Raw genomic sequence first — 21,817 nt, 5'->3', positions numbered from 1 at the left:
TCTGTCGATTCATGAGTGAATGAAATGTTGATTCTGAATGTACCATAAATACTCTGTAATCAAACATAACACAGCTCAAGGAAATGTCTAGATGGAGAAGCTGTGTATGTTATAGGGGGATCTATTGGATTTAAGCTTTCACACACTCTGTAAAGACTTCAGTATGGTGTTATAATGCTGGAACTACTCAATAATCGGTATTATTGTTTGTACAGGAAATAGACGGTATCAGTTATAATGATAATTGTGATATAAATGTTTTCAGTAATCCCTTTCATGTAGGCATTGTATTGTGTATATTATACACATGTGGTGCACAAAAAGCACTTTCTTTAACAGTATGTTACATAAGTGTTTGACTTTGTACATTATAGACTGCGTGGGAGATGGTTTCCTGGTGCTGGCGATCAGTAGTACTGGAGGTCTCTGGAAAACTGCTCAGGGAAAAGTAAGTAAAATACAAGTTTTAAAGCAATACTTTCATTAGAGAAATATCATTTAATTTTGGGTACAATTTTATATATCTGTCACATTTACATATATTAAAGTCTGTCTTTCTTAAATAGGTATGTCCTTCATTTTCACCCATTTCCCTGTGTGTTAATTTGAAAGAATATCATCAAAGAATATCATCTTTGAATCAAATTCCTTTCTGTGATTGATTTACAATCCTGGCCGTGACGATGATCAACATAGTGGCAAAATGACATCATAGTGACGCAATTGTTGCCAATCTTAATCCTCACTGCATTTCATAGCTTAATGATGTAACAATCATGTCATGTGATCTTGACTGCATCTATCTGCTCATAAATGCAGCCCAGATTACCATTGAGGAAATGGGAGACTGCAAAACCAAATAATATGGATAACCTACTAAAAAAAAAAGTCATTAGAGAAATGTTTACATACATGTACTTCCTAAAAAATAAAGATTTTCATTGGTGAGATTAAATTAAGAGTATAAGAAAAGTACATTGATAGGACCTGATTTAGACACTATAAGACCTTTAAATTCATTTGAGATGTTCATTAGTCTGGACTAATTAGATTTTGAAATCATGAACAATGATGTATGTTTCATGGATCATTTATTGAATTGAATAACATATTTGGATGAAGGACAACAAAGTTTATTCGAATGAATGACCTTGACCTACTTTAAAGGTCACAGGGAAGAAGCCCAAAGTCATGATATTTAGCCAGTATCATGCTTTCTTGAGTTGTTTCTTTTTTTGTATAAAAAAGAAGGGATATTGATGAAGAATCCACACCAATGATAATTTAGTATTCCAATCTTTTCTTCATCAGCTGTATATAACAGGTGAGTGATGTGAGCCCATCATGGACCTCCTAACCCACTGCCTATTTCAATTCTTTTTCCATCAAAGAAAATTCTGAAAAGAAAATTTTTAAGCTAAAGGTATAAAATAATATTACCTACATAAGATTGAAAAAGATAATGAAAAGTGTCTATTGATTAATAGACCGAAAAGCAAACCCCAGAATTAATTTTACTCTGAATAGACCAATGAAAAAGCCTGTTACAGACCAACTTAAGTATATTGATTTAAATTTAATTGGTAGGACTTTAATGGTTTTATAGAATTTCATGTGAAAATAGCAAAAATGTAGAAACATCTTCCTTCCATGACATATGGGATTAAGGAATACACCGCGGGTTTGTACATCTACAAGTAGGATAGTTATCTTATACGTAGTACGTACATAGATTGACCTCTGGCATTCTCAAATGTTTACGTAACTAGTTTCTAAATGAAGACATAACATTTACGGAAACCTTTTTATATGAACCCGATCCAACCTATAATAACATTTCAAACATATCTGTTGAACCTGAAGTCTGATCTAGTTAGCTAGTGTTATCTAGACATCTAAATGTCAACATGTCAAAGGCAAGGTCTGAGAAATCCAGTTTGTGCCAGCAAAAACACAAAAAATCACAGAAACGAGAAAATGCATTCCATCTTGATAAAAGAATAATTTTTTTCCCCTGTAGCTATGAGATTACACTGTATTTACAGTAGATGTTTATTGTTTAAAGTTCAAAAATCTGTGCTATTTTTTCATACGAAGTCTAGGATAACATTCTATAGTTTTGAATAAGCAATGAATATATGACCGGAAAATTTCTTTTACATTAACTGAAGTCGGACCCTATGAATGTTAGGGCTAATGGGAGAGATACTGTTTACCTGATATCTTTGACTGAGTAGTTTTGATTGAGTAGTTTTGATCGAGTAGTTTTGATCGAGTAGTTTAAAAATATATATATATGCTTTTAATAGAGGCAGTCTGAAAAAATCAATCGACAGACATCCTGAACGTTTTCCGTAATTTTTCAAAGGAACAGTTAGCCATGTTTACAGACAAATATGATCAGAGAAAGTACCATCCTTTGTCAGAGTTATGGTAACCTTCAGAGAAAATCCATGATATATATTTGTAAAATAACCAAAAGTTGTAGTTACTATATTTTTGTATTTTTATGGAGATGCCTCAATTTTAACCTTCGTGTTATCAATTATTTCAAGGAATTATGGGATTGAGTAGAACACTTGTCATTGTAAACATTCTGATGTATGTTAATTACTTTACTTGACATTTTCTGCGTCATGAGGAACAATTTGAGAGGTTGGTAATTTTGTAGTGGATATATCCTTTGAATCAAAGAGATATTCTACGTCAATTCTTGCATATATATGAAAGTTTTTTTGAAGCTCTTAGACCATTTGGTCAACTGTAAAAGCTTTACGCAACACAGACCAATGTCTTTACAGGCATAACTCAAAATGCCTGGTATATTTCTGGATTTCTTTGAAAGACTAAACCCAAAGTTCAAGTAGAAGATAATTAGCTTTTCTAATTATTGTCTGAAAAATAATCGTCTCCCTTTTGTGTTTATAATTAGACAGGAAGTTTAAAACAATAGAAAATTGGGGATATGGGTTGTTTGAGTGTACACTAGAGGTATTGGAATGTAATACACAGACTAAGTAGAGAGTAAAACAATTAGCTGTTAGGTAGTGAACTCCACCTGCTCTTCATCAGGATCAGCTCCGGCAGCTGTCACTTCACCAGTATTCTGACCCTGGGCATTCTGTAACATACAGACCTAGATGTAATCCTGTAATACATATTGTCAGAATATATCTTTAGTATAGTATAGTATGTCTGTCTGCCCTTTCCCAGTCTCCATATACGGTGTATAGTGAGGCTGAAGTTTGTCTGCCCTTTCCTGGTCCCCATATATATAGTGAGGCTGAAGTTTGTCTGCCCTTTCCTGGTCTCCATATATATAGTGAGGCTGAAGTTTGTCTGTCCTGGTCTCCATATATATAGTGAGGCTGAAGTTTGTCTGTCCTTTCCTGATCTCCATATATATAGTGAGGCTGAAGTGTGTCTGTCCTGGTCTCCATATATATAGTGAAGCTGAAGTTTGTCTGCCCTTTCCTGATCTCCATATATATAGTGAGACTGAAGTTTGTCTGTCCTTTCCTGATCTCCATATATATAGTGAGGCTGAAGTTTGTCTGCCCTTTCCTGGTCTCCATATATATAGTGAGGCTGAAGTTTGTCTGTCCTTTCCTTGTCTCCATATATATAGTGAGGCTGAAGTTTGTCTGTCCTTTCCTGGTCTCCATATATATAGTGAGGCTGAAGTTTGTCTGCCCTTTCCTTGTCTCCATATATATAGTGAGGCTGAAGATTGTCTGCCCTTTCCTGGTCTCCATATATATAGTGAGGCTGATGTTTGTCTGCCCTTTCCTTGTCCCCATATATATAGTGAGGCTGAAGATTGTCTGCCCTTTCCTGGTCTCCATATATATAGTGAGGCTGAAGTTTGTCTGTCCTTTCCTGGTCCCCATATATATAGTGAGGCTGAAGTTTGTCTGTCCTTTCCTGGTCTCCATATATATAGTGAGGCTGAAGTTTGTCTGTCCTTTCCTGGTCCCCATATATACAGTGAGGCTGAAGTTTGTCTACCCTTTCCTGGTCCCCATATATATAGTGAGGCTGAAGTTTGTCTACCCTTTCCTGGTCTCCATATATATAGTGAGGCTGGTCTCCATCTCCTCCTATATATAACTTTCTTACCATTTGGTACCATGCAGGATTAGGAAGGAAGTTCTCATATTTCCTGCACCTTTTGCAGGTTTAATTCAATCAAACTGAACCTTGATAATACAGAGACAGCTACAGAACCTTCTAAGCTCAATTTGCTGTGTTTGCCTACAAAGATATATGTCATCTATAACAACTATGAATACCATAACAAGGGTAGTTATTGCTTCTATGTATTATTTTCTACACCTTTGTTGCTTTATGACTTGATTCTAATTAGATTCAACTTAAACTGTTCATTACCAGCATTTTGACTGTGACCTGACACTCTCCTCATGGGCCATGGCAACATTTACATTGTATGATAATTATAATGGGCATGTGGTAGATGTCATTTATTGTCCTTTGAATCACATGTCTTTTCTAAGTAGCTTATATTGTGGCATTGCCTGCAAATATAATCTAATATTGTTGTCTTGTGATTAAGGATATAAGGTACTGAGACTTTGGGGTTTATAATTAAGGTATAAAGGCCTTGGTTTTATAAGGTATAAAGGCCCTGTGTATTGAACTGGGTAATCTCCCAGCTGCTGAAGCCTGAAGGATGCCAGAGTCTAGAATCTCACAGCTTTGTTTTATAGGTAGTTTATCATGTACTGGTGGAATATCATAGTCGTATGAATGAAATAGATAATACTTTGAGATATAAAAAGAAATCACGTGCTCCCTGTAATTCCAAGTACATTATCAAAGTGTGCCAACATGATCAGACAGTGGAAACAGTAGCTAATTTAAGACAAGGAACTTCCAGAACCCTTAACCTTTGATTGGAGATATTCTTATAGAAAATCTGGTTTTTTTTATTGAAAACAAAGCAGTCAAGTCTGTACCATAGAATATTGTTGATGATAGTTCGGTAAATGCACAAAGATGTTACAGACATGGAAGGGAAAAATTTCTTAGATAAAGATATGATATTAGAATGTAGATTTTATCCATTCAAATTTTTTTTTTTTTTTTTTTTGCAATTTTTTTTTTATTATGGAAATTTGTTGAAAATTTGAAAGAATATTTCTGTATAACTTAGTGATGAAAGTTAAGTAAGTGAAATTAAATGAACAAATAAAGTTTAGTCAAAATAATAACAAAGGTTAGAATTGTTTAATTACTATTACACAAAATGCCATCAATTGACCTTCCCCTTTCTGTGTGATATATAGATCTATGTAAAATCTGAATTCCCAGGTAATTATTCATTTAGTTTGGCCGACACTTCAGGCATAGCTGGTACATGAATCAGACATCTGTTTAACTATATACCTGTCTGTAACAGTGGCAAATAACAATAATCCATTTATTGTAAAATATATAATACTGTTATTTTGGCCTCATGTTTCCGTCCATTTACAGAACAGTGTAAATGATGTAAACAATCATTGATTACAGAATTCCCAGAACTACCTAATTATTATAGGATTATTGTATTATGAATATAAGTCCTATACCTTGTTTCACAAATGTTGTAAGATAAATACAGTTTACATTAAATTTGCATTGTATTATAGGATTATCTAATTATAATAGTATTAATTAAAATTACCTGATTATTATAGAATTTAATTAGGAGTACCTGATTATTGTATAATTAAAATAGAATTACGTGATTATTACAGACTTTAATTAGGATTGATTATTATATAATTTAATTAGAATTACCTGATTATTACAGAGTTTAATTAGGATTGATTATTGTATAATTTAATTAGAATTACCTGATTATTACAGAGTTTAATTAGGATTGATTATTGTATAATTTAATTAAGATTACCTGATTTGATTATTCTAAATATTGTTAGAGTGCTATGGAAAATTTTTGTTTTTTGTTTTTTTTTCTGTTATTTTCTTTAAATTTTAAAGTGAAATAATGTTTGAAAGTTGCTTGAAAAAGATAAAGAAAGAGCCCAAAACGTGCTTCAAATAGTTAGAGCTTGTAAAGTGCTCGAAAAAGTTACGTAAAGAGCTTGAAAAGTGCTTGAAAAAGATATGGATAGAGCTTGATTGAAAAGGTTTTGGTGGATATAAACAAGTCATGATTTTTGAAATATTAGATAAAGGAAATAGTTTGGTAAAGTTTAAAGGTGACATTAGGTATGTGTTGTGTGAAGTTCCTGTATGTGATATGATTATAGGTGTCGAGATCAGGTGATTTTCTAAATCAGATCAATATGCAAGGGTAAATTATTCCAATGAAGATACTTTGTAAAAGCGTCTGTGTTGCATTATTGGAGGTTTGGTCAGGTGGTATTTATTACAGTAGTGAGAGAGGAGATTTACCTTCAGTTGTGAGGTGTGTGGTCATAGCTTCATTAATTCTAATTTGATACACAAGGGGGAAAAAAATCAACAGGTGCCAAAATAATGAACTCTTTGAAAGGTGGATATATTGTATTGGATTATGTCAATTTAGCAGATTGCAGAAATGTAATTTAGTTTGAAGTTTTTGCAAATCTGGAAGAATATCAGTTTACAATTTTGAATCAATTTATGTAATGTAAGTCTGCAATCTTTGATACTCTACAATGTTAACTCAGCATTCCTAAGAAAGCCATATGTACATTCTTGTCAGTACTTGATGGAGTTAAAAACATACGGAAGCAATCATTGGAGGAAATAAATGGAAGAGAAACGGAAATAATCAAAGAATTCAATTGAACTATAAATAAGATGTAAATAGCCTGGCAGCTATCATTGAAAGCACCATTACCTAAGATGTCTGTTTCCTGTTATATGGAAGAACTGTTTTTATGTCAGCTGTACATATCACATATTTCATTATCTGTTATAGTTATTCCTTTACAAATAATACCTGTTGTATGTGTACCCTTTGTATGTCATGCCTGTAATATATGTTAGAGTTATCCCCCTTACACACAATACCTGTAATATATGTTAGAGTTGTCTCCCCTTCACACAATACACATATGGTAGAAGTATCCCCCTTGTAATATATGTTAGAGTTATCCCCCTTACACACCATACTTGTAATATATGTTAGAGTTATCCCCCTTACACACAATACCTGTAATTAGAGTTATCCCCCTTACACACAATACCTGTAATATATGTTAGAGTTATCCCCCTTACATACAATACCTGAGTTATCTCTTCTACACACTCTCGTGCATTTGAAGGCTGTAAGCATGTTTTAAAATTACTGGTTTTTTAGCTCACCTGGTCCGAAGGACCAAGGTGAGCTTATGCCATACCGTGGCGTCCGTCGTCCGTCGTCCGTCCGTCCGTCGTCAGTCTGTCGTCCGTCTGTCGTCCGTCCGTCCGTCCGTCAACAATTGAATTATTTGACTTCTTCTTCATAACCGCTGATTGGAATTTCACCAAATTTGGTCAGAAGCATCCCTATGGGTAGGGGACTCAAAATTGTACAAATGATGGGGCTGATCCCCTGGGGGCCTCTGGGGCGGGGCCAAAAGGGGTCAATTTAGCTATTTTGATATAAACGACTTCTTCTCTGAAACCGAGCAATGGATATCGCTCATATTTGCTTGGTAGCATCACTATGGGGTGGGGATTCAAAATTGTACAAATGATGGGGCTGACCCCCTGGGGGCCTCTGGGGCGGGGCCAAATGAGGTCAATCGGGCTATATTGATATAAACGACTTCTTCTCTGAAACCGAGCATTGGATATGGCTCATATTTGCCTGGTAGCATCACTATGTGGTGGGGATTCAAAATTGTACAAATGATGGGGCTGACCCCCCAGGGGCCTGAGGGGTGGGGCCAAATGTGGTCAATTGGGCTCTATTGATATAAACGACTTCTTCTCTGAAACTGAGCAATGGATATCGCTCATATTTGCCTGGTAGCATCACCATTGAGTGGGAACTCAAAATTGTATAAGTGGTGGGGCTGACACCCCGGGGCGCTGAGGGGCGGGGCCAAACAGGGTCAATTTGGCTAAATTGATATAAACAACTTCTCCTCTGAAACTAAGCAATGGATATCTCACATATTTGACTGGTAATATCCCCTTGGGGTAGGGATTCAAAATTGTACAAATGATAGGGCTGACCCCCCTGAGGGCTGAGGGGCGGGCCAGAAGGGGTCAATTTGCCTAAATTGATATAAACAACTTCTTCTCTGAAACTAAGCAATGGATTAATATATATCGCTCATATTCGCCTGGTAGCATCCCCTTGAGGTAGAGATTTAAAATTGTACAATTGGTGGGGCTGACCCCCGGGGGGCCAAAAGGGATCAATTTGGCTAAATTGACATTTTTAGAATTACAATAAAAACAATGTTCATGTAACCATATGAAATGCCTATGATATACTGACATAGCAATACCAGTGGCAAATATACTTAAGCATAGTTCTTGTTTCATATATCATGAAACCAGGTGAGCGATACAGGCCCTCTGGGCCTCTTGTTTTTTTAACAAGTACAAATAGTGAAATTTTTGGGGGAGGGGACTATATGTTTCCTCTCCATCTGTCTTGATTATGTTTGGATGTAACGCAAAAATTTGTCAGTATTCTAGCAGCTTCATTCCTTAAAGGATTTGATCAAACTTTACACAATGATAAAGGACCCTAATTTGTCAGCAAGAGTTTAGTTTCAGTTTTTTTGGGGGGTCAAGATAAAGGCCACTGTTACAATTTTTGTAAACTTAAAGTACCAAACTATGTTGGTACCTGGCACCCTGATGTGTCTGTTACATATATAATTATATACTTTATAGTTAATTACAGTACCTAGTAAGGGACAATGATGATTCACCATTTTACATGATTCATTTGGATCAATTCCAGTTGATGCAGAAAACAAAATCTATTTCCTCATTTCATTCTTCGGTTGTGTGAAAGGAAACAGACACTTTTGTATTATCAGTATGAGGAACATATGGCCATTGCTAAATGTTTGTATACATAAGGTCCTTTATCAGAATCCTTATTGATTTCTAAAACCACAAGACATTTTTCGGGAGTTTAACTTGGCAAAGTGCAATAGCTGTAACTTCCTGAATAATGCGGGTAAACCCAGACATACGGTTCCTGTTGGAGTGACGACCTTATAAGGTAGTTCCGATCCTGGATAAATGTATAAACAGCATGAAGCTAGCTTCTGGTATGTTAATCAATGTATTTGGCAGGACATGTTGTTATCACAGTTTGGTCAGTGTTTTGTTTCTATAGCAATTAATTGGTGTCATATGTCAATAAATGAAGTTGTAAGGAATTTATCTTATGGCTGTTTGGTTTGTGTATTTGTCCTAACAGCAAAAACTAGAACTTGGCAACTTGTCTGTGCAAACCCAAGTGTATACAGTCATAACATATACTCGTACATTGTTTGTGAAATCTGTGTAAAAGATATGACAAATAAAAAGTGAAGACGTCATTGCATCGTTTTAAGGTTTTAACTGTAGAGAATATGACACAAATCATCTTTATGATACACCCTGCCAAACCAGTAGACAGTTTTAGATACAGACTTACAGCATTGAGGTCACACAAAATAATGACAAAATTGAAATGGCAAGATATATCACTTTATCATCTTTAAATAACATCTTGTTTGTGGTTATGTATATTATCCTGAAACTTTATTCACGTCAAAAGTAAAGTGATGAATATAGTAAATGTGTACATGGAGACATTTTTTTTTCTACCTACCAGTCGGAGACAATTTTTTATCTGCCTTTCAATCAGAGACAATATTTTGTCTGCATTTCAGGGATAGACAATATCTTGTCTTCCTACACATTGGAGACAATATCTTGTTTGCCTTCACATTAAAGACAATATTTCAGAAATATATTTTTAAAATACCAAGGCTAAGCTTTACAGCTTCTAGTTATTGTAATGGTGCCAACATCTCAGTGTTTTGGATAGAAAAGTATTTCTGTATCAATCCTCCATGTAGGGGCTGAATGTTTGTGTATACTAATGTATTGTATCCTGGAAACTTAAAAACTTCCTTGGCAAACTAAATGATACAGCGGACACACACTGCTTAGATTAGGTGGAATGTTATTTAGCTTCTCACCCTTGTTAATGCCCTGTACTTTATACATAGAGGTAAAAATACCAACGCTTTGTTTGGTTTCCATGCATAACAAATAATTGTATTCATTAACCATATTTCTCTAAAAATAAGCCCATATGCATGTCTGATAATTAGCACATGTCTGATAATTAGCACATGTCTGATAATAGGCCCATGGCTGGTAATAAGCCCATGTCTGATAAAAAGGCACTCCATGTGTATTCGAATTTATTAAAACCCTTACCAGTAAGTCCACCCCAGAGTTAATGTGTTCAATATTCAAGGGCTTATTTCAGTACATTTATGTAAATATACATATTACAGAACTTATTATAATATACTCTAAAGTACTTAATCGTTATTTGGGTTAAATGTACAATCAGCTGTTTTCTTAATTGTATTGTTTTAGATTAAATGACCATATATGGTAAATTGTGATGATTGTAAACTAAATCAATAATTATAAAAGAATAAGTTTACCTAGATGTATATCCAGGTAGGTTAGGGGAGAAAAACAGCAGTAGCAAAAAGATCCAAAAATTATTCTAATTACATTACATTTTCAACCGTAGTTGCCAATATTGAAGTTAAGATAGACTGCTCAATCAACCCATTTGTTCTTCTCCCAAAGCTCCAAGGATGAATTTGTCTGAGAGAACACTAGGGGTTGTATAGTTCATCTGATAAAACTGTAAGTAAAAAGTTGTATTAGTTCTTAAATAACCCACATTAAACATGTACAGAGGTCTTGTGTCTGGTATTCAAGGTGCTGACTGCTGGGCAGGGATAATGGATCGACATATTAGTTGAACTCAATGACTTTTATTGTATATTTTCAACTTCTTTAAAATAATGAAAATTTAACAAAAACAATCCATTTCTAAATGCATTAAGATCTGCCATAAAAATTAAATGCAACACAATTAGCTGTAAGTTATTTCTTCATTTAGTTACCAAGAATATAACTATTAGATAATGAAGGGGTTTATTGAAGTAACATTTATCTTTCTGAATCTATTAATTCCCCATTTTAATGTCTGAACTGTCCATATCTTACACAGGTTTATCCTTTAACTGTGAGTATTAAAATACATTGTCTTCATCAGATGTCCAGGTCAACATATACATATATACACCATTCATTGAGAACATCAGATATCCAGGTCAACATATACATATATACACCATTCATTGAGAACATCAGATATCCAGGTCAACATATACATATATACACCATTCATTGAGAACATCAGATATCCAGGTCAACATATACATATATACACCATTCATTGAGAACATCAGATATCCAGGTCAACATATACATATATACACCATTCATTGAGAACATCAGATATCCAGGTCAACATATACATATATACACCATTCATTGAGAACATCAGATATCCAGGTCAACATATACATATATACACCATTCATTGAGAAAGATCTACAGGGTTGAGATGTCACATGGAATTACTGAATTTGTGTGTAGACATCTCCTAAGGTACCTGTTATAATACCAAATATTAAGTAAAATATGGAATATGATTTTACTGTTAATTACACACTGACAGCCCACAGTAGCCTGTTAACAGCCTCCCACAGCCCAGTAGCCTGTTAACAGCCTCCGACAGCCCAGTAGCCTGTTAACAGCCCCCCGACAGCCCAGTAGCCTGTTAACAGCCTCCGACAGCCCAGTAGCCTGTTAACACCTCCGACGCCCAGTAAGCCTGTTAACAGCCCCCGACAGCCCATAGCCTGTTAACCAGCCCCGACAGCCCAGTAGCCTGTTAACGGCCCCCCCCCCCCCCCGACGCCCAGTAGCCTGTTAACAGCCCACACCCCCCCACCACCCCCCCCCCCCCCCCCCCCCCCCACCCCCCCCCCCCCCCCCCCCCCCCCCCCCCCGACAGCCCATGTAGCCTCGTTAACAGCCCCCGACAGCCCGTAGCCTGTTAACAGCCTCCGACAGCCCCGTAGCCTGTTAACAGCCCCCGACAGCCCAGTAGCCTGTTAACAGCCCCCGACAGCCCAGTAGCCCTGTTACAGCCCCCCCCCCGACAGCCAAGTAGCCTGTTAACAACCTCCGACAGCCCAGTAGCCTGTTAACAGCCCCCGACAGCCCAGTAGCCTGTTAACAGCCCCCCCGACAGCCAAGTAGCCTGTTAACAGCCCCCGACAGCCCAGTAGCCTGTTAACAGCCTCCGACAGCCCAGTAGCCTGTTAACAGCCCCCGACAGCCCAGTAGCCTGTTAACAGCCTCCGACAGCCCAGTAGCCTGTTAACAGCCTCCGACAGCCCAGTAGCCTGTTAACAGCCCCCCCCCCCGACAGCCCAGTAGCCTGTTAACAGCCTCCTCAGTGTTAATGTAGCCAGCTGGTGTAAGTACTTAATCACCTGATGTATATGGTCCCACAAGTTTCTTCATTATGGAATATCTGTCCTAACAAGTTTTTCATCTCGGACCAAGTCACCTCTTTGTTTCTCTATCCTTTTTACTAACATCTGACAGCAATCACAAAGTACCAGATTATCATGGGGTGTTCCCTCACAAGTTTTAGGAACTTCATTGATATTTCCCCTTTTTCAAATAGTATTTCAGGAAATGGTTTTAACTTTTCAAATATATGATGGCCTAAATAATTAAGGGTTCAATTGTTTTACTTCAGATTTGTCAGATTTATTGAAAATATAGAAAATTAAGAAATGTAGATAATGCTACACTGTATAGAATTCAAAATTATTATTTCAATCAAGAAATCATATTTAATAAGATAACAATGATAAAAGAAAACCTTACACTATAAGAATGGCGAAAGACATTATTTATAAAGTTTTATTTTATAAAGCTGACACTTAATATCTGTGGTCTAACATGTACCCAAAATAGTATAGGAAAGTACTGTGATGTCACACGAAACTGGAACAGTTAGCATACACATTGCTAATTAAGTTATGGGGATATATATTTCACCTATGTTGTTCATTTTGACACTAATGCAAGTCTGCCCAGGTTGAATTTTCAATTTCAGAATTATTGAGTACAAACAATTTTACTTCATTCAGAAATATTTACTGTTGCAGTTAATTGCCATGTTTTTATTGTCATTTTTGTACATAATGTAAAAAAAGGAGAGTAGAATTTTCAGCATCATGAGATTATAGGTGATAAATTGCGGTAACAGCTTTCCATCAAGTGATAAAGTACAAGAGCTACTGACTTTGCACTTGGTGATGTTAGGGACACCATTATAAAGATACTGTGGCACAGTGTCAAGTTTAGCCTATGTGATAGTATACTGTAGTCATATACCCAAGCTGTCTGTAGCTTTAGTCTCAGTCTTCTATATCAATGGTACACAGGGCCACCATCCAATGATGTCCTCCTCTGACCAATAAAGTATCCACAGTTTCAGATCTAAATTTGGCCTCCTCTTACCAATCAGGAGCCGCGGTGGGTGGGGTGGCGGAGTGGTTAAGGTGTCCTGACACTTTATTACTAGCCCTCCACCTCTGGGTTGAGAGTTCGAAACCTACGTGGGGCAGTTGCCAGGTACTGACAGTAGACCAGTGGTTTTTCTCCGGGTACTCCGGCTTTCCTCCACCTCCAAAACCTGGCACGTCCTTAAATGACCCTGGCTGTTAATAGGATATACAAACCAAACCAAACTCTGACCAATTGAGGACCCACAGTTTATTATCCAAATTTGGCGTCCTCTGATATACGGAGGACAATTTAGGATTTTTTTTTTTTTTTTTTTTTAAAGTAAACTTAAAGACTTTATTACCAGGGTTCCAACCATCTTACAAAATAATACTTAATCTGTGTTTTTTTTAATTTTTTTTTTTAGAAAACTTACCGTCCCTGTATGGAACAATTGAGTGTTAGGAGGTAGAACTGATACTGGATGATGTAATATAACATGGAACAAATATTAGTGTTATATTTCAGAAATGAACAAAAGAAAAAAATGTATGATTGGCAAGTGTACAGACTTTACTCAAAACAAACCTAGTTTATGTTTACTTGCATAAGTTAAAGATGAATAATTATCATCATATTTGGACAAATATTAGCTAAACACATCATTATGAATTTGACCCTTGTCAAGTTTCAATTGTCACCAGTAGGTGAAATATCTGTTAAAAAATATTATCTAACAAATGCAATAAAAACCACACATAGGGTGAGTTAAACATTACGAACAGTTTAAATATTGTAGCAATATTATGAGAGGTCAGCAGTTTGATTGATGGATTTAACCTTGAAACAACTTTAAAAAACATTTACAAAGGGCATGGTATGATAAAGATTGAAATTTAAGAAGATGCATAGTTATAAAAAGTATTAATGCATGAATTAAGTATTTTAAAAAAGAATAAGAAGAAAAGTCTATAGGAAGGTAATCTAAAACTTTAAATGAAATTTACATTTCATTAAAATTTAATCATGGTGTACAATTTGAGGTTGGTGGCTCTGAATTTTTTGCACTAAATCTCTTGGTTTTAGTCTTTGTGTAAGAGTTATCTCAATGTCACCTCTCTTTGTTAGATGTGAGCTATAGGGTAGACTCTCACCCTTCAGGTCACTTTCATGTAAGGTGACCCGACTTTGACAAAAATTGCTTACAAAAAAAAAAGTATATAACATGAATATTCATGTTAAAAGGCTAGTTATCTTAATTTGAATAATACAAACATATTTTTAGGTGTTTTCTCCATTTTTCAATATCATCCATAAAATGAAATGACATGCTCAGTGAAATGTCTGTAGAACACATGGAGTTTTTAAGCTAAGATATGGACAGAGATATCAGAGGCCTGATTTCATATATGTCCTGTTTGAAGGTAAGTTGTTTAGTATATTTGTATATCTTCAAATGATGTACATTCACTATAAAACAGGAGTTATAGCGCTCAAAGTGTAGGTAATATAGGTAGACTGCTGTTAGGAAGAGGGCTGTGGATTACCTTAAGGTATATAGGTGATGAGAATTAGTGGATTATCTTCAGGTGGGGAAGATGTGGATATTACCCTCAGAGGTATAGATGATGTGGATTACCCTCAGAGGTATAGATGATGTGGATTACCCTCAGAGGTATAGATGATGTGGATTACCCTCAGAGGTATAGATAATGTGGATTACCCTCAGAGGTATAGATAATGTGCATTATTATCCTCAGGTATAGATGATGTGGATTATCCTCAGGTATAGATAATGTGGATTATCTTCAGGTATAGATGATGTGGATTATCCTCAGGTATAGATGATGTGGATTATCCTCAGGTATAGATGATGTGGATTATCTTCAGGTATAGATGATGTGGATTATCTTCAGGTATAGATGATGTGGATTTTTCTCAGGTATAGATGATGTGGATTATCATAAGGTATAGATAATGTGGATTATCCTCAGCTATAGATAATGTGGATTATCCTCAGGTATAGATGACGTGGATTATCCTCAGGTATAGATTATGTGGATTGTCTTCAGGTATAAATGATGTGGATTATCCTAAGGTATAGAAAATGGGGATTATCCTAAGGTATAGAAAATGGGGATTATCCTCAGTATAGATGACGTGGATATTACCCTCAGAGGTAAAAGTGATGTGGATTATCCTCAGGTATAGATGATGTGGTATGTCCTAAGGTATAGATGATGTGGATTGTCCTCAGATATAAATGATGTGGATTATCCTCAGGTATAGATGATGTGGATATTACCCTCAGAGGTAAAAGTGATGTGGATTATCCTCAGGTATAGATGATGTGGATTATCCTAACAGATAAACATAATGCAGATTGTCCTTACAGATCAAAGAAATGCAGATTTGATAAGTAATATTGGTTCGTTATCAATGTTACATTTTTGTGTGGACTACTTATGCTATCCTTCGTTAGAGGTTAAGTTGATTGCCTCTGAGGTCAAACCAGTGTACACTAAATCTAGAAGTTTGAAACTTTGGTAACAACAAGTATATTGTGAAAAAAGTTTGGGACAGGTGATTTGTTAAGAAGAAAAAAGGTGTATTTTTAATTAGTACTCATTTTAAACAGAGTCCTGTTGTGTGCTGTAGTTTGCATTGGTGTTATTCGAGACTGTGAAAATCTGGGCTAAAATTTACATTCAACTAAAATTTACATTTAATCCTTAACTATAAAAGGAGTTTAATGGCGAGCAGTATAAATATTGTATTGATATGTATATTTGTGTATAAATGGTGTTGAAGTAGCTGTGGTGATGTATTTACATTAGACATGTAGTCGAGATGTCACGTCACAGAAAGGCCTGCTGATGTAAGTAGGTAAAAAGCTGCTAAATAGTGTCAGTCATTTTATTCTGAAAGACAGAGAGCAGGGCAATATTTCATCTGTTGGTATAGCAAAAGATCAATTACCTAACTAATTCATTTAAGTCTGCTGAAAATAACTTTCTCATTGATCTAGCATGAACAGAGCAATTTTAGAATTTTAGAATTTTCCCCCAAGTAGATAGCTTGCTTTGATAGAAGGTACAGACTCGAAGTTATCCAACCCAGAGCTTTAACACTTTGATAGAACGTACAGACTTAAGTTATCCAACCCAGAGCTTTAACACTTTGATAGAACGTACAGACTTAAGTTATCCAACCCAGAGCTTTACCTCTTTGATAGAAGGTACAGACTTGAGTTATCCAACCCAGAGCTTTAACGCTTTGATAGAACGTACAGACTTAAGTTATCCAACCCAGAGCTTTAACGCTTTGATAGAAGGTACAGACTTGAAGTTATCCAACCCAGAGCTTTAATACTTTGATAGAAGGTACAGACTTAAGTTATCCAACCCAGAGCTTTAACACAATTTGATAGAAGGTACAGAATTAAGTTATCCAACCCAGAGCTTTAGGTAGCAGTGTACAGTAAAAATGCCAAATTCTGAAAAATATGGCACATGCTTTAGATATGTAAACATTGCCAGTTAACCTTACATATAACCTCTAATAAAGTATATATATTTGAAATCTGTACAACATTTGCAATTTCAATAGAGCTCTGAAGGATAAGTAAACTGATATTTTCTGTGATTTTTAGAGCTGTGAATACCATGGTAACAGCTTAAAAAATTCTCAAAAATTGCAAAATATTATGATATTTGACCCAAAATGGCACAATTCTCTACACAATTTTTTTTCTGAAACCTATTTAAAATTAAATATCTCTATCCCAAAGACAGAATTAATCTTGTTTGGACATATGTTGTAAATTAAGTTTTTCCGCTATCTTACCTTTTCTGTGGGCTTCCATTTTGCGCTGTAGGCCAAACTAAATTTCCTGTGTAAACACACGTTCGGAAAATCCGGATATTTAAAATCCGGAACCAATTTATTGATTTTTGTTTTAATAAATGTGAAGCCTGTATGTACTACTTCATACTGGATATACCAATTATAGTGTACATTTATTTTTTCATTTTTTATACATATCATAATACAGGAGTTATTTGCTTAACAAAAAAATTGCCCATGGCCAGGCTGTCTTACTGTGGTGTGCTACCTTATACATCACTTTTGTTAATTCTAATTTTACGAAAAAGCCCATGAATGTCTAGAATATGTTCCGACGAACAAAATGACATATCGGGTTACTGTATATCTTAAATAGTCACCGAGTATTGCTGATTTCCCTGAGAGGTGTATTTTGACAACTTTTTCTCCCAATCCAGTAATAAGGGGAGGTAATTTTAAAGATGAAAACTCCCATAATTCTGTATATCTCTTGAATAAAGTTGTGTTTTGAGTTGAATGTGGTACTTTGAGTCTCTGTGCATGTAATCAAGCAAAAAATACTATACAACTATCAAATTTAGCCTTGTAATATGACGTCATAGTTACCATGACGTCATCAGTAACTATGACGTCATCAGATGGTATCTATGACGTCATAAATACTCAATGGTGTCATAATAAATAACCAAGTTCCTTTCCAAACCTCAGCTTAGCAACACATGCAATATTCTAACTGATAAATCATGACATGACATCCAAGATTTCAAAATGTCATGCCTATGACATCACAGTCATCTGTTTCCACCCCGGTAATTCAGATATGTACCAATGATCATATGAAAGTGTCCGCTGATCCCATTTTATGCGGAAAATGCTATTTTTTCTGCTTTACCGAAGGAAGTGACAATAATTGACAATATTGTATCAACCGTACACTCCATCAATTGAAATTACACGCTTACCAATGTATAAATAAATTGAAAATAATGGTTTCACCAAATATTTCAAAAAATAACACTTACTGTAATAGTTTCCATGGATACGGGGTAATAAATCAGGTAAAACAAACCAGAATTCAGTCTATATGGTTTGTTAGATACCCAATAAGTTATTTTGGGTTTGTTATAAAACATAGAATATCTTTTCAATTTACACTGACTCATTAACATTATGCTTAATTAACCCACCCTTAAAATGGGTAAATATGCGAGTTACCTCCCTTGATTCCTCTAATATGACAAGCCTGATAATAAACAAGTTTTAAATTGTTTTTATGCATTTTTGAGCAATAATGAACTAAAATGAAGCTTCAAAAAATAACATTTTTCAGCCCTTATAAGGTAGCAGTGTACAGTAAAAATGCCAAATTCTGAAAAATATGGCACATGCTTTAGATATGTAAACATTGCCAGTTAACCTTACATATAACCTCTAATAAAGTATATATATTTGAAATCTGTACAACATTTGCAATTTTAATAGAGCTCTGAAGGATAAGTAAACTGATATTTTCTGTGATATTTAGAGCTGTGAATACCATGGTAACAGCTTAAAAATTTTTCAAAAATTGCAAAATATTATGATATTTGACCCAAAATGGCACAATTCTCTACACAATTTTTTTTCTGAAACCTATTTAAAATTAAATATCTCTATCCCAAAGACAGAATTAATCTTGTTTGGACATATGTTGTAAATTAAGTTTTTCCGCTATCTTACCTTTTCTGTGGGCTTCCATTTTGCGCTGTAGGCCAAACTAAATTTCCTGTGTAAACACACGTTCGGAAAATCCGGATATTTAAAATCCGGAACCAATTTATTGATTTTTGTTTTAATAAATGTGAAGCCTGTATGTACTACTTCATACTGGATATACCAATTATAGTGTACATTTATTTTTTCATTTTTTATACATATCATAATACAGGAGTTATTTGCTTAACAAAAAAATTGCCCATGGCCAGGCTGTCTTACTGTGGTGTGCTACCTTAACACAATTTGATAGAAGGTACAGATTCTAAGTTATCCAACCCAGAGCTTTAACACTTTGATAGAAGGTACAGAATTAAGTTATCCAACCCAGAGCTTTACCACTTTGATAGAAGGTACTGACTCGAAGTTATCCAACCCAGAGCTTTAACACTTTGATAGAAGGTACTGACTCGAAGTTATCCAACTCAGAGCTTTAACACTTTGATAGAAGGTACAGACTCGACGTTATCCAACCCAGAGCTTTAACACTTTGATAGAAGGTACTGACTTAAGTTATCCAACCCAGGGCTTTAATACTTTGATAGAAGGTACATACTTAAGTTATCCAACCCAGAGCTTTAACACTTTGATAGAAGGTACATACTTAAGTTATCCAACCCAGAGCTTTAACACTTTGATAGAAGGTACTGACTCGAAGTTATCCAACCCAGAGCTTTAACACTTTGATAGAAGGTACAGACTTGAGTTATCCAACCCAGAGCTTTAACGCTTTGATAGAAGGTACAGACTTGAGTTATCCAACCCAGAGCTTTAACACTTTGATAGAAGGTACAGACTTGAGTTATCCAACCCAGAGCTTTAACGCTCTGATAGAAGGTACTGATTCTAAGTTACCGAACACAGAGCTTTAACCAGATCCTTTATATTCCTCATGTTTTGATCATCGTGTGCTTTATTGTATGATCCTTTCACTGTTGAAATCTTTTCATGTAAACCATTTCTCTAATACTTGGTTTAATCGATAAGTCGATTCCTATGGGCATGCATTGAGTATGCTGCAATATCGTTTACTGCACATGAGAAGCCTACTGTTGTGGCATCTGGTGGAAGAGATGTTTTCCTGGAATTATGGAACATGTTATTGAATGCATTTCTGTCACCATGTTAAAATACATGTATATTGATCATTGCCTGTATTCTGATTCATTCAGAATTACATTGTCCATATGGCTTCCTTGGTTATACGCGGCAAACCTTAATCTGAACTTTTTACATACATACGAGAGATAAATCCAAACGTTAGCAGTATTTGTGCAGCTTTAGTGTACATATTGGAATTCAAAAGTCTTATTGAGGTGCCTGTACAAACCATTATTTTCAAGATCTTATGATATTTAGCTTTCATAGTGCTCAAAGATACATAATTCATAACAGATGAAATATTGTAAAAATAAAATTTCATTTCATTTCATTAACAAGGATTATGAAGTAGCTTAATAGCTGAGATTATATAATCGGTTGGTCACCTCAGCCATACCATGAGGGATTTGTCTGGGCACCCTCCCTCAGTAAGATATAAGGTTGTATAACAGGTTGTTGTAACATAATATAAAGTTAATGGTATTTTCACTTAAGTTTTAAAACTCTTCATATAATAATTCAATACCAAGAGTGATTCTTAACTGAGGGAGTTCAAAATGTAACATTTGTGTATTGATACTGACAGACATTTTGTCTTTCAAAACATTTTGTGTATTAATGCAGAATTCAGAGCATTATATTCACCAGATATAAATCTGTCGTCCGCCATGATGAGATCAATATTCCATTATCTATTCGTCAGAAAAATCAATGAGAGATGAAGTTTCTGCAGTTATTTTATGTGACGTATTCAAACAATATTTTTGCAATTTTGTTGAGACCTTGTATCTTTCCTTCTATCGTAAAAATGCCATGGTGCACTGTTATCGGGGAGAATTTATTACAAGTCTGATCACTTTACCTTACAACATGGATGAGACATGTTTGTGGCTGGAAATAAAACCTAAGAAGGATAAAGATGGGCCTGATTTTACAGGTTGACATTTGAAATAGATCTAAACTAAAAGATTCGTAGAGGGGATAATAAATTTTGTATTATGATTTTAATGTGTCCGAATCGAAGGTTGTTTCTTTTCATCTTGGCATTGTCTGGGACACATTGACCTTCAAAACATATTTATCTTCATAAACTTTTCTTTATTACATTCATCCATGTTTGGTTTTAGTGTCTATCTTTGGGAGCCTGACAACTCATCCCTCTTGTTTTTTATTGTAGAGCAATTCTACAAATATTAGAGATATCTGGAAGTGTTACTTTTCTTGTACAGCATGTGATGTCTGTTGAAGTTTGTACAGGACAAATTAAAAAATATTTCAATACTGGAAACAAATTAGTATGCTGTTCTATAGATTATACCATTTTAAAACATTGCTGTAATAGGAAGGATCAGTAATGAAAAGTACCTTGCCCGCGCTAAGCCTCAAACTAGAGACCTTTTTGTTCTCGGCGCGGACAATCCTACCAATAGACGGGGGATATTTCCGCGCGGACAATCCTACCAATAGACGGGGGATATTTCTGCTAGTCTGAGCTACCAATAGACGGGGGATATTTCCGCTAGTCTGAGCTACCACTAAA

At 35.3% G+C, this 21,817-nt stretch overlaps 1 protein-coding gene across 8 annotated transcripts in view; it reads left to right on the top strand.

Moving 5' to 3' along the window:
- Positions 1-21,817, top strand: part of LOC117344869 (tripartite motif-containing protein 2-like) — a 109,258-nt gene that overhangs the window by 47,477 nt on the left and 39,964 nt on the right. For 6 of the 8 annotated variants that reach the window (XM_033907722.1, XM_033907721.1, XM_033907723.1 and 3 more), the window contains one exon: positions 375-448. The gene's annotated coding sequence lies outside the window, so the exon portion shown is untranslated. Of the gene's footprint in view, positions 1-374; positions 449-14,005; positions 14,068-21,817 lie in introns of all 8 variants that reach the window. The other 2 variants (XM_033907725.1, XM_033907729.1) reach the window with 1 other exon arrangement.

The sequence above is a fragment of the Pecten maximus genome, chromosome 16 (assembly GCF_902652985.1).
Source record: "Pecten maximus chromosome 16, xPecMax1.1, whole genome shotgun sequence".
Lineage (NCBI taxonomy): Eukaryota > Metazoa > Mollusca > Bivalvia > Pectinida > Pectinidae > Pecten > Pecten maximus.
Note: the sequence above shows the minus strand (reverse complement) of the source record. Positions and strands in the feature narration are given on the sequence as shown.